This window comes from Copadichromis virginalis, linkage group LG4 (genome assembly GCF_057382275.1).
Source record: "Copadichromis virginalis isolate Kocher_CV1m ecotype Utaka linkage group LG4, C_Virginalis_male_GT1.1, whole genome shotgun sequence".
NCBI classification, from domain to species: domain Eukaryota; kingdom Metazoa; phylum Chordata; class Actinopteri; order Cichliformes; family Cichlidae; genus Copadichromis; species Copadichromis virginalis.
In genome coordinates, this window is record NC_140621.1 from 4449242 (window position 1) to 4458931 (window position 9690).

At 42.1% G+C, this 9690-nt stretch overlaps 1 pseudogene; it reads right to left on the reverse strand.

The window, feature by feature from the left end:
- Positions 1-1955: 1955 nt before the first annotated feature.
- On the reverse strand, positions 1956-6218 carry LOC146710620 (uncharacterized; annotated as a pseudogene).
- Positions 6219-9690: the final 3472 nt, after the last annotated feature.

Here is a 9690-nt window from a genome sequence, read left to right on the forward strand (position 1 = left end):
AGAAAGTGCCACATGAAAGCTCATTCATATCAAACTCTTTCTTGAAGATGGCAGTAAGTTCAGAGTACGATCTCCACATTCATAGCGTGTGTGTGTGTGTGCGTGCGCCTCACGGAAAATATGCAGCAGTCTGAGGATCAAAACAAAAGAATAGAAAACATTTCTCCGCCTACATCCCTCTGGTCGTATTTTAGGGAAATCCAGGTGTGACTCAGTGAGCAGCTTAAATCACATCACACAGATTTGTGGGAAAGATTACTAGACACACAGCAGCTGATAGCATCTGCCAACAAAAGCTAAAGATTAGAAACTGATTACTATATTTGTGTTTCACTTCACTAATCTCCTGCCACCCTGTGTACTACTCTGTTGGTATTTTAGGGGAATCCAGCCATAGCAGAGGTGGAGGTGTGTGTCTGTGTGTGCACGGAGGCATGTAGGGTACTCTTCCACTCTTACAATCTGAGCTCAGTTTAGTAAATTCAGTCCATTCATTGTAGTATTTATCCCTATCAATTCTATCTCTATAGCTCCAAATCAAAACAATCACCCCACTGGTGGTGGTGGTGGTGGTTGGTGGTTGGTGGTGGTGGGGGGGGTGATGAAGTTGATGGGATGCTGAAGAGGTAATCAAACCATTTGATTCAGCTGTGTTGGAGTAGGGATGCATCTAAAAACTGCAGGATAGTAGCTCTTGAGGACTGGAATTGGGCACCCCTCCTCTACCTCATCCTACTGCAAGTAAGCCTGCCTGAGTCAAGTACTTGTTTGGAGTAACATGGTACTTTCCGGTTTTTAAAATAAGATGAACCCTGATTACCCGAAACCTAACATGCAGGAGAAAAAGATCATTTTTCCTATGTGGAAAATATCAACATCACATTACATAATTCTTACATGGACAGACGGATGCAATCAGTTCTTAAATATCACCAACTGTCTTCCAATAAATGGCACGGTATTCCCAGAGCATTACATACTGATGGTGAACATTCTCTTGGCCATGTAATCTACTTTAAGTGGTGATGTATCTTTTGTCTCTGAGAAGAACCACCTATTACTACAAATCTAACTTTACTTTCACATTTTTATACAATGCTCACTGCAGTTGGGCTCTTGAATTAAGACAGAAGTCACTACACACAGTTTTAAATATACCAGGTTCATAAACACCCCCCACACAGGTTCCTTAGTGACCTCCTCACCTGTCATAACATTTCCCATGAAGCAGAGACTTGGCGTAGCTGTCCAAGTTCCCCTCTGGGTCATCTCCCCTCATGCCTTGCTCCTCGTCGTCCAAGGTTACAAAGAAAGCCGCCCTCTCAATGGTATCCAGCGATCTCTTGTTGACCCCAGAGCTGAAGTACTGCTTCCTCATCTGAGCCCAAGGGATTCTGGGAGGGCATTACATGTCTTTATTATCAATTATTATTTTGCTCATGGGCCTGTACTTACTGCCAGTACATCTTTTTGCAAAATTGTCCTAGCAAAAAAAAAAAGTACTAAAGTAACCCCAGAAGTGTACAAAGTTCACAGAAAAGTCAACTCAGCGGAAACTGCAGACTGTCCATAATATTTATGAGGAAACATACTCCACTAAACACTGCATCCTTCTCAAGTATCGTCTCCACTCCAAGATAAACTAAGACAATCTGAAAGTTCTCAATCATCCAGGAAAGTAAATCTCCAAAAAGTTGATTCTGTTCATCTGGACGTAGCGTTTTGTGCGAGAAACGTTTCGTCACTCATCCAAATGACTTCTTCAGTCTCAGCTGACTGCAGGTTTCCAATCTTATAAACAGTACATTTGCATAATGACTGAAACCAGCCCACTGAAGGAACAATGGGCTGGGAGGTCAGTTCCTTAATCTTAATTATGCAAATTCTCATGACCACTGATCAGTAACCACTGACCAAAACCCACTGATCAAAGCCCACTGATCAAAGCCCACTGATCAATGGCCATGAGTCCCATTCACAGAGAGTTGGGGAATGGCTACAATCACAGCATTGTAAGATGGTGACAGATGGACCCTTAGGCCCCCTCCTCGATTCAGAGGTGGTCTTTCCCTTTTCACGTAAATGGCCTCCTTGACTCCGCCCTCAAACAAGCGTTCCTCCCTGTCCAGGATGTTACATCCTCATCCTTGGAAGAGTGTCCACTGGCCTGTAGGTGTAAAGACTGCAGAGTCCTGGCCTGACGAGGTAGCTCTTCTGTGTTGTGCCATCCGCTTCGCCAGAGGTTGTTTGGTTTCCCCGATGTATAAATCCTGACAATCCTCCTGGCACTTAACAGCGTACACTATGTTACTCTGTTTGTGTCGGGGGACCCGATCCTTGGGGTGGACCAATTTCTGGCGCAGCGTGTTTTGGGGTTTAAAAGCCACAGAGACCCGGTGTTTAGAAAAAATGTGTCTCAACTCAGCTTTCTTTAGGAGCCTTTCCTGCTTTGAAAAAGTCCAGCTGGGATAACCACATTTACTCAGGGCCTTCCTGATGTTCTTCTGCCTCCCTGGCTGCTGTGTCAGTGGGGCTGGTGTTCGCTCTGTGTTGTAGCGTCCTGATGACGCCCAGTTTGTGCTCCAGTGGATGATGAGAGTCAAACCTTAAATACTGATCCGTATGTGTAGGTTTACGGTACACGTCAGCTTTTAGATGTCCTCCATTACTGATGGAAATCTCACAGTCTAAGAAGGCTAACCTGCCATTTTTCATATCCTCCCTGGTGAATTTGATGGGTCGGTCCACTGAGTTAATGTGATCCGTGAAATGTGAAACGTCCTGAGATTTGATTTTCACCCAGGTGTCATCCACATATCTGAACCAATGGCTTGGTGGTGTTCCAGGGTAGCATAGCAAAGCCCTCTTTTCTTGGTCGATGCTGAGAGTGGTCCTGTTGCTGAGGTTGGTGTCATCCTGTAATCTCTTATGAACTACCTCCAACGCTTTCGTGACTGGGATGCAAGTGAAGAGAGATGTAAAGTCGTACAAGACCATGGTTTCATCTGCCTCCATAATGACATCTCTCACCTTCTCAACAAAGTCCAGGGTGTTCTGGATGTGGTGTTCAGAGCTGCCCACCAGCGGGTTGAGGATCGAAGACAGAAACTTGGAGCTGTTATAGGTGACCAAGTTGATCATGCAGACAATCGGTCTTAAAGGTGCACCCTGTTTATGTATTTTTGGTAAACCGTACAGGTTTGGTGTAGACTCCCCTGGGTACAGCCTGTGGTATGAGGTCCGGTCAATAGCCTTGTCTTGTTCTAACTGCTTCAGACAGCCTATCACCCTCTTCCTGTAGCCACTTCCTGGGTCTCGTTTCAGGGGCTCATAAGTATTTTCATCACTGAGTAGTGACAAAATTTTCTCATGACAGTCTTTCTGGTTTAGCAATACTGTGCACCTACCCTTGTCTGCCGAAAGGATGATAATGTTGTTGTCATCACTAAGTGATGTGAGTGCCTTCTTCTCCTCCATGGTGATGTTGGATGCTGGAGGCTTTGCATTGCTGAGACAGGCCAAAACTTTAATCTGTAGTTGCTCTGCTTCCACTTCTGCAATATTGTTGTTACGAATTGCTGTTTCTGTGGCTGTGATCAGCTCCACTAGCGGGATTTGTCTCAGTGTGACAGCAAAATTCAACCCTTTAGCAAGGATGTTTTTCTCTGTTTGGGTGAGCTGTCTGTCAGACAAATTCTTCACCCACTTGTCCACATCCTCGGTGTCGCATCCTTCTCTCTTCTGGTCACTGAGGACACTCTCCGTATTTTGCGGTGGTTTCTGATGTACAACAAGTAAGTCAAACTTCCTTTGTTGCCTGTACTGTTTATAAGATTGGGGAAACCTGCAGTCAGCTGAGACTGAAGAAGTCATTTGGATGAGTGACGAAACGTTTCTCGCACAAAAAACGCTGAATGAAGATGAACAGAATCAACTTTTGGACATTAATTCAAGGACACACGGGACTTGGATTGCTTTAAGCCGTGCTCCATGCAAACTAAACCAAATAATGTGTTTGCAGCACAATATCCACATTGCAAGTTCTGATGTCACTACCAACTTTTCATTGATTAAGCACAATACTAATCATGCTGGAGAACAAAACAGCACGACACTAGCAACATGACACTTCCTGTTGCTAGTGTCTGCCTGCTAAAGGCACCCAGTCTAAAACAGGGAATCCTGAAGGCAGGGAGACATGTATATATGCCAAGTCTTAATGGCCTTTGGAGAAAAGTGCAATTAAACGCTCAATCATGTGAGTTTATCAAAGAAGAAAAATAAGCATGTGTAGATTTCTATCAGTGAGTGAGAGCGTTAAGAAACAACCAGTGTTGGGTAAGTTACTTTAAAATAGTAACTTAGTTACATTACTAGTTACTTCTCTCAAAAGTAACTCAGTTACTTCAAGTTACTCGTTACTTTCAGAGTAACTAGTTACTAGGGAAAGTAACTTTGGTTTTACTCAGAATTCTCTTGTTAATGTGTTGCTTCCATAACTTTGCCAGTCTTCTAGCTTGCTTACTTGCCACAGTGCACTGTGCCACCTACCAATAGAAAGGAAAAAATAATGTGCATATTTCCACAAGAGAAATCCCACGCCTGGACCGTCATTGACTGCTGCCATGATTCTAGCCTACGTCACAGAGTCATGTGCGCCTTTTACATCCAACACAAAAACTGCAGTCGTGGTGCTTTCGATTGTACTCAGAACTCGGAAATTCTGTCTTCTGAATAGGAAGATGTAGGCAACACCACACTGCAGATGAGCTGCATACAGGGCTGGACTGGGACAGAAAATCGTCCCGGGCATTTTGACTAGAGACCGCCCACCATTATAGGAAAAATCATAAAGCCTTTGAATGAAAACAAACACTGTTGTGACAGTGATGTACACTGTTCTGATGGTATATATGCATCAATCTATCAATCGTTTGTTGTAAGATTCAGATAATTATTTTTTAAAAGCTAGACATTTTAAATGAGAATAAGAAAGAAAAGTATTTCTTTGTGCCCCCCATTCCCTGTTAATGCCCTACATGCCCCCCTGGCAACACTTTGCTAGATCCGCACCTGCACAGTTACCAGCTGTCAGCTACTTAGAAAAGGATCCTGGTGTTATTTGTCTCTCAGAAACAGTTCATAACTTCCCTTCAACTCATTCATGTCACCTAAAAGGTAAACCTGTTTCTCCATCAGCTGTTCAGCTCTGATGATCCAGTAAGGACATCTCCTGGTTTCATCTTCATGTTTCCCTCTCACCAGATAACCAAACCATATCATGACCAGCAGCTTTACAGCTGTGGCTCCAGCCAACATCAGCTGATACTAGAAATTAATATTAAATAAATTCTAACAACAGCTGATCAAGCTTAAACGTGCTGCTGTTGTTTAGCGCGACATCCGCTGGTTTCCTCTTTCGGCGCAAAGTGGGCGATAAACAAACAAGAGAGCCGATCAGCTGATCATTGATCAGTTTTCATGATTGAAGTAGAAACAGGAGAGGGAGGGGGAGAGGATGAGAGAAGAAGAGGCAGCTGTGCAGCAAAGACACAGAATAACTCCAGCTTTGTGCCTTTTTCATTGTAGCTGAATTACGGGACAAACTGTTCCTTTTCACCTCAATAAGAAACGCGTAATATTTTCTCTGAATACCAGACAGGACGGTTGGCAACTCTTATAACTTATGAACAAAATAAAGTTCAACATCAGTAACATAGCACCCACCCAGCTGTATAGAAACTCCATCATGCTAGCTAGCACGCAGTACGGAAAAAGTCAGAATAACGAAAATAAACTCCACCTAAACTTGGTTCATATCTGACCCAGAGAGACTGCAGGTCATAACTTCTTACCTGAAGTTCAGTTCACACTTGGACCGGCGGCCACCTCGGGTCTCTTTTCCTTCTGCGTCCCTTTTCCTTCATCCACCTGCTGGCCTCCACCACTTGCTAATGTTACTGAATCTGTGGAAGCTCCGCGACAGCCACCACACGAAGTAACGAGTAACGACCCTATCTAAATCCCAGTAACGACTAACGCGTTCCTGATTTTGGCATAATAACTAGTTACCGTGCTCGTTACCACAATAATAACGTAGTTACTGTAACCAACAGTTACTGTGTCCCATCACTGGAAACAACACACTGATGTGCGGGTGTTTCATGTGTTTTTCACACGTCAAAGGCAAAGAGTTCAACAGCACACTTATTTGTCATGATTGCCAGCACAAGCACACATAGGCTATGACTGAACAAAGGCACACATGTTCTCATTTCCTTCACAGTGTCTCATGGGATCCTGCTAGCAATCCATTTGCTGACACACCAGGGGTGCCAAACTCATTTTAGTTCAGGGCCCAAATGGACAAATGTCTATTCTCATGTAGGCCGGACTGGGAAAGGACAGTTCAAAAAGTACAAGCACAACATAGCTGTTAATTACAAAACACCTCAAGTTATTTAAGAAATTCTGAAGACAAAGAACACAAACACACAGTGTCTCAGTGATTCACAAGACTATCATGCAGCACTTTCACAGTTAGGTCGCATAGTTTATTTGACTCCCGATACCTGGCATCTTTTAGCTTTCTCCAGCTCATCAATATCAGGTGTCACATTCTGAGTGGTAGCTAACTTCAGGATGTGATTCAAGTGCTTGTGTGTGAGCCTTGAGCGCAGTTTTGTTTTATTTTTGCTCATTGCAGAGAAAACTTGCTCACAAAGATAATTGGTTGTGAACATGCACAACAGTTTTGCAGCGAGGACTGTCAAGTTGGGGTAACCTGTCAAGAGATTATGATAAAATGTGTTTGAGCCAGTTGTGGCAAATTTGCCCTTCAAATCCGAGTCACGCTGCAAGTCTATTATTTTAAGTTGGACGCTGACGGGCAGAGAGAGGGATTCACGGAGGGACGCAACTGGAACAGGAGTTTCTTTTTTGAAAAATTGCAGCTCATTTTTTACTTTACAAAATCATCTCGTGGGCCGGATTAAACCTGTTTGCTTCAATAAGCTCCTTGGTTGCTTTGTCTCATGTTTTGGGACATTATGCATCTGCATTATGAAACAGTGCCTAATCAGTTTTACTACATTTAGCTGATGTGAGCAGACAGTATGTGTCTGAACACCCCAGAATTCAGTCGGCTGCTTCTGTCCTGTGTTACATCATCAATAAACAGAATCACCTGCACTGATAGCTAAGCTATTTATTTTCCAGGATATAGTTACATCGTTACTTTGTTAGAGTTATTTGATATTATATTTTGCACTATCCAACTGTATATTACTGTATACTAGTATTCTTATGGCATATATTTGTATATCTTATTCCCATGTTCCTCTGTCTCTTTTGCTGCATTGAGCATGTGCATGACAAAAGAATTTCCCAAGGGATAAAGTTCTTCTTATCTTATCTTAGTGTCCCAATGCCACTGGCAGCTGTGCACACTCAAACCTGCACGTTTTACAGATGTGGTGTGCTTTGGATCATGAGCGGTTCCAGGAGCTCTGATTAGCAGTGGCGTGTCTAGAAAATTTTTGTTGGGGGGGCCAGGTAGGGGCACAGATTTGGAGAAGGGTGGCATATGTAATTGGCAGATAATGTTTAAAAAAAATTATACCAACCGTTAACCATAATTCAATAACCCTATAAACATAATAACCGAATGCGCTTTTAACTCTTATTAGAATGAGATTTTAACCACTACGGTGCAAAGTTTTTAGATACTGCGTTGATAAAGTACAAGAGATACAATCAGTCAGTGTTTACTCAGCATTCAAGGACAGCAATATTTGCATAGTATTTTTACTGACATATAGTGCACATATGTTTTGGGCAAAAAACAAACAATTGACAAATTAGCCAGTTCCAATGTAAAACTTTATCTGCCTGTTAAAAAAAGAAGATAATCTTCTCACAAACTGGTGTTTGATTTTGAAACAGGAAAAAAGTGGGGAAACAACTGAAAAGACTAATATTTGAATAAAACCTGAAAGCAAGTAAATACTTTCTATGCTGCCTTATGGTAAACTTTGGTAATATTGATAAAGAACAACACTGGCTGATGATGAAATACAGTCAGCTGGCATGGTGACACTGCCAGTATTAACCTGCAGGACTGGACTGGGACAGAAAATCGGGCATTTTGACTACAGACCGGCCCCCCAGTTATTAAAGCCATAAAGACTTTGAATGAAAACAAATGCTGTTGTGACAGTGCCATATGGAAAAGAAATAGTAAAAACTTATATGACTTAACTCATGAAAGTGGCCACTTTCTCATTACTTTCATATATTGTTTTAGTAAGTATCCAAAACATACAAGATTCATTATATAATCTTTCAAGGGATCTTATACCTGTTTTTACTCTTGTATGCTTTTCATACAAGTTTCACACAAGACAGATACAAACTTTATAAGATTTAACTGACGGTAAAAAGTCAGCACAATGAAAATAAACTCCACCTAAACTTGGTTTATATCTGACCCAGATAGACTGCAGGTCATAACTTCTTACCTGAAGTTCAGTTCACCTGACACTCGGACTGGTGGCCGCCTCGGGTCTCTCCTCCTGCCTCCCCTTCCCTCATCCACCTGCTGGCCTCTGTGGAAGCTCCGCCATAGCCACCACCAAACAACTGAGTTATTTTCACACATCGACCTGCATCTGGCCAATCCACCACCTCTCATTGTTCATGCCATTACAAAAAAAATAAAAAATAAGTCACCAGGCATATACCCGGTATGCCCGATGGCCAGTCCAGCTATGTTAACCTGCAACCAAATCTGCAGCTCCATACAGCAATGTTACGACTTAGATTATATCTTATAACTCATAACTCTTATGTTAGCTGCCCTCAGTAGCATACTGTCTGAAATATTCCACAGCTGCAATAATTCTTTAAGTGTTATTTTTTCCTTGGTATTCTAATTTCACCGAAGTTTACTAAACTCAACAAACTTAATATTACTTACCGGGACATTTATTCTGTCCTCATTTTCTTTCACCGAAAAATTGTTTCCTGCAGTGCCGTCTTTCTGCTTGGCTCTCCTACCTTTCATTCTGACATTCTGACCTTAATATAACTCCTAACCTTAGCTCAGAATGTAAACATGTAATTGTATAAAGAAGCAGTGGTTACCATTCCATAGTAGTTACTGTTGACCATTATGGGACCTCGGCTCCTTAAATAGACGTATTCCTCCCACCAGTCACTCACCTAGAGCCAAAACAGGAATCTAAAGTCTTTCATTCCAAACCACGAAGCAGTGATCACTCACAGATTACAGAGCTGGCAAAATAACATTTACTCAAGTAAAAGTTTACTGAACCCAAGTATTATCCTGAGATACTTTCATTAATAAAAATGCAAATACTGAACGTATGCATTTCATGCTTTAAATAATCATATATTTAGAAGATGCTATACTTTTCTGCACTGGCAGGCGAGGACAGGAAACATTTCAGGCACCTTCACATCAATATTATGGCTGTGAAGCGACTCACTGTGAGTAAAACAAAGTGTTTGTCAAAACTGCAGCAGAGCCACCACAAACACATTTAACTCATTCAAAGCTCAGAGCCAGAAGCTTCAGGTTAAAAGTAGTGCTGTCAAAATTATACGTTAACGCAAATGAATCCGCCATCACGGTCAACGTAATATATAACGTATCTGGAGTGAAGAATA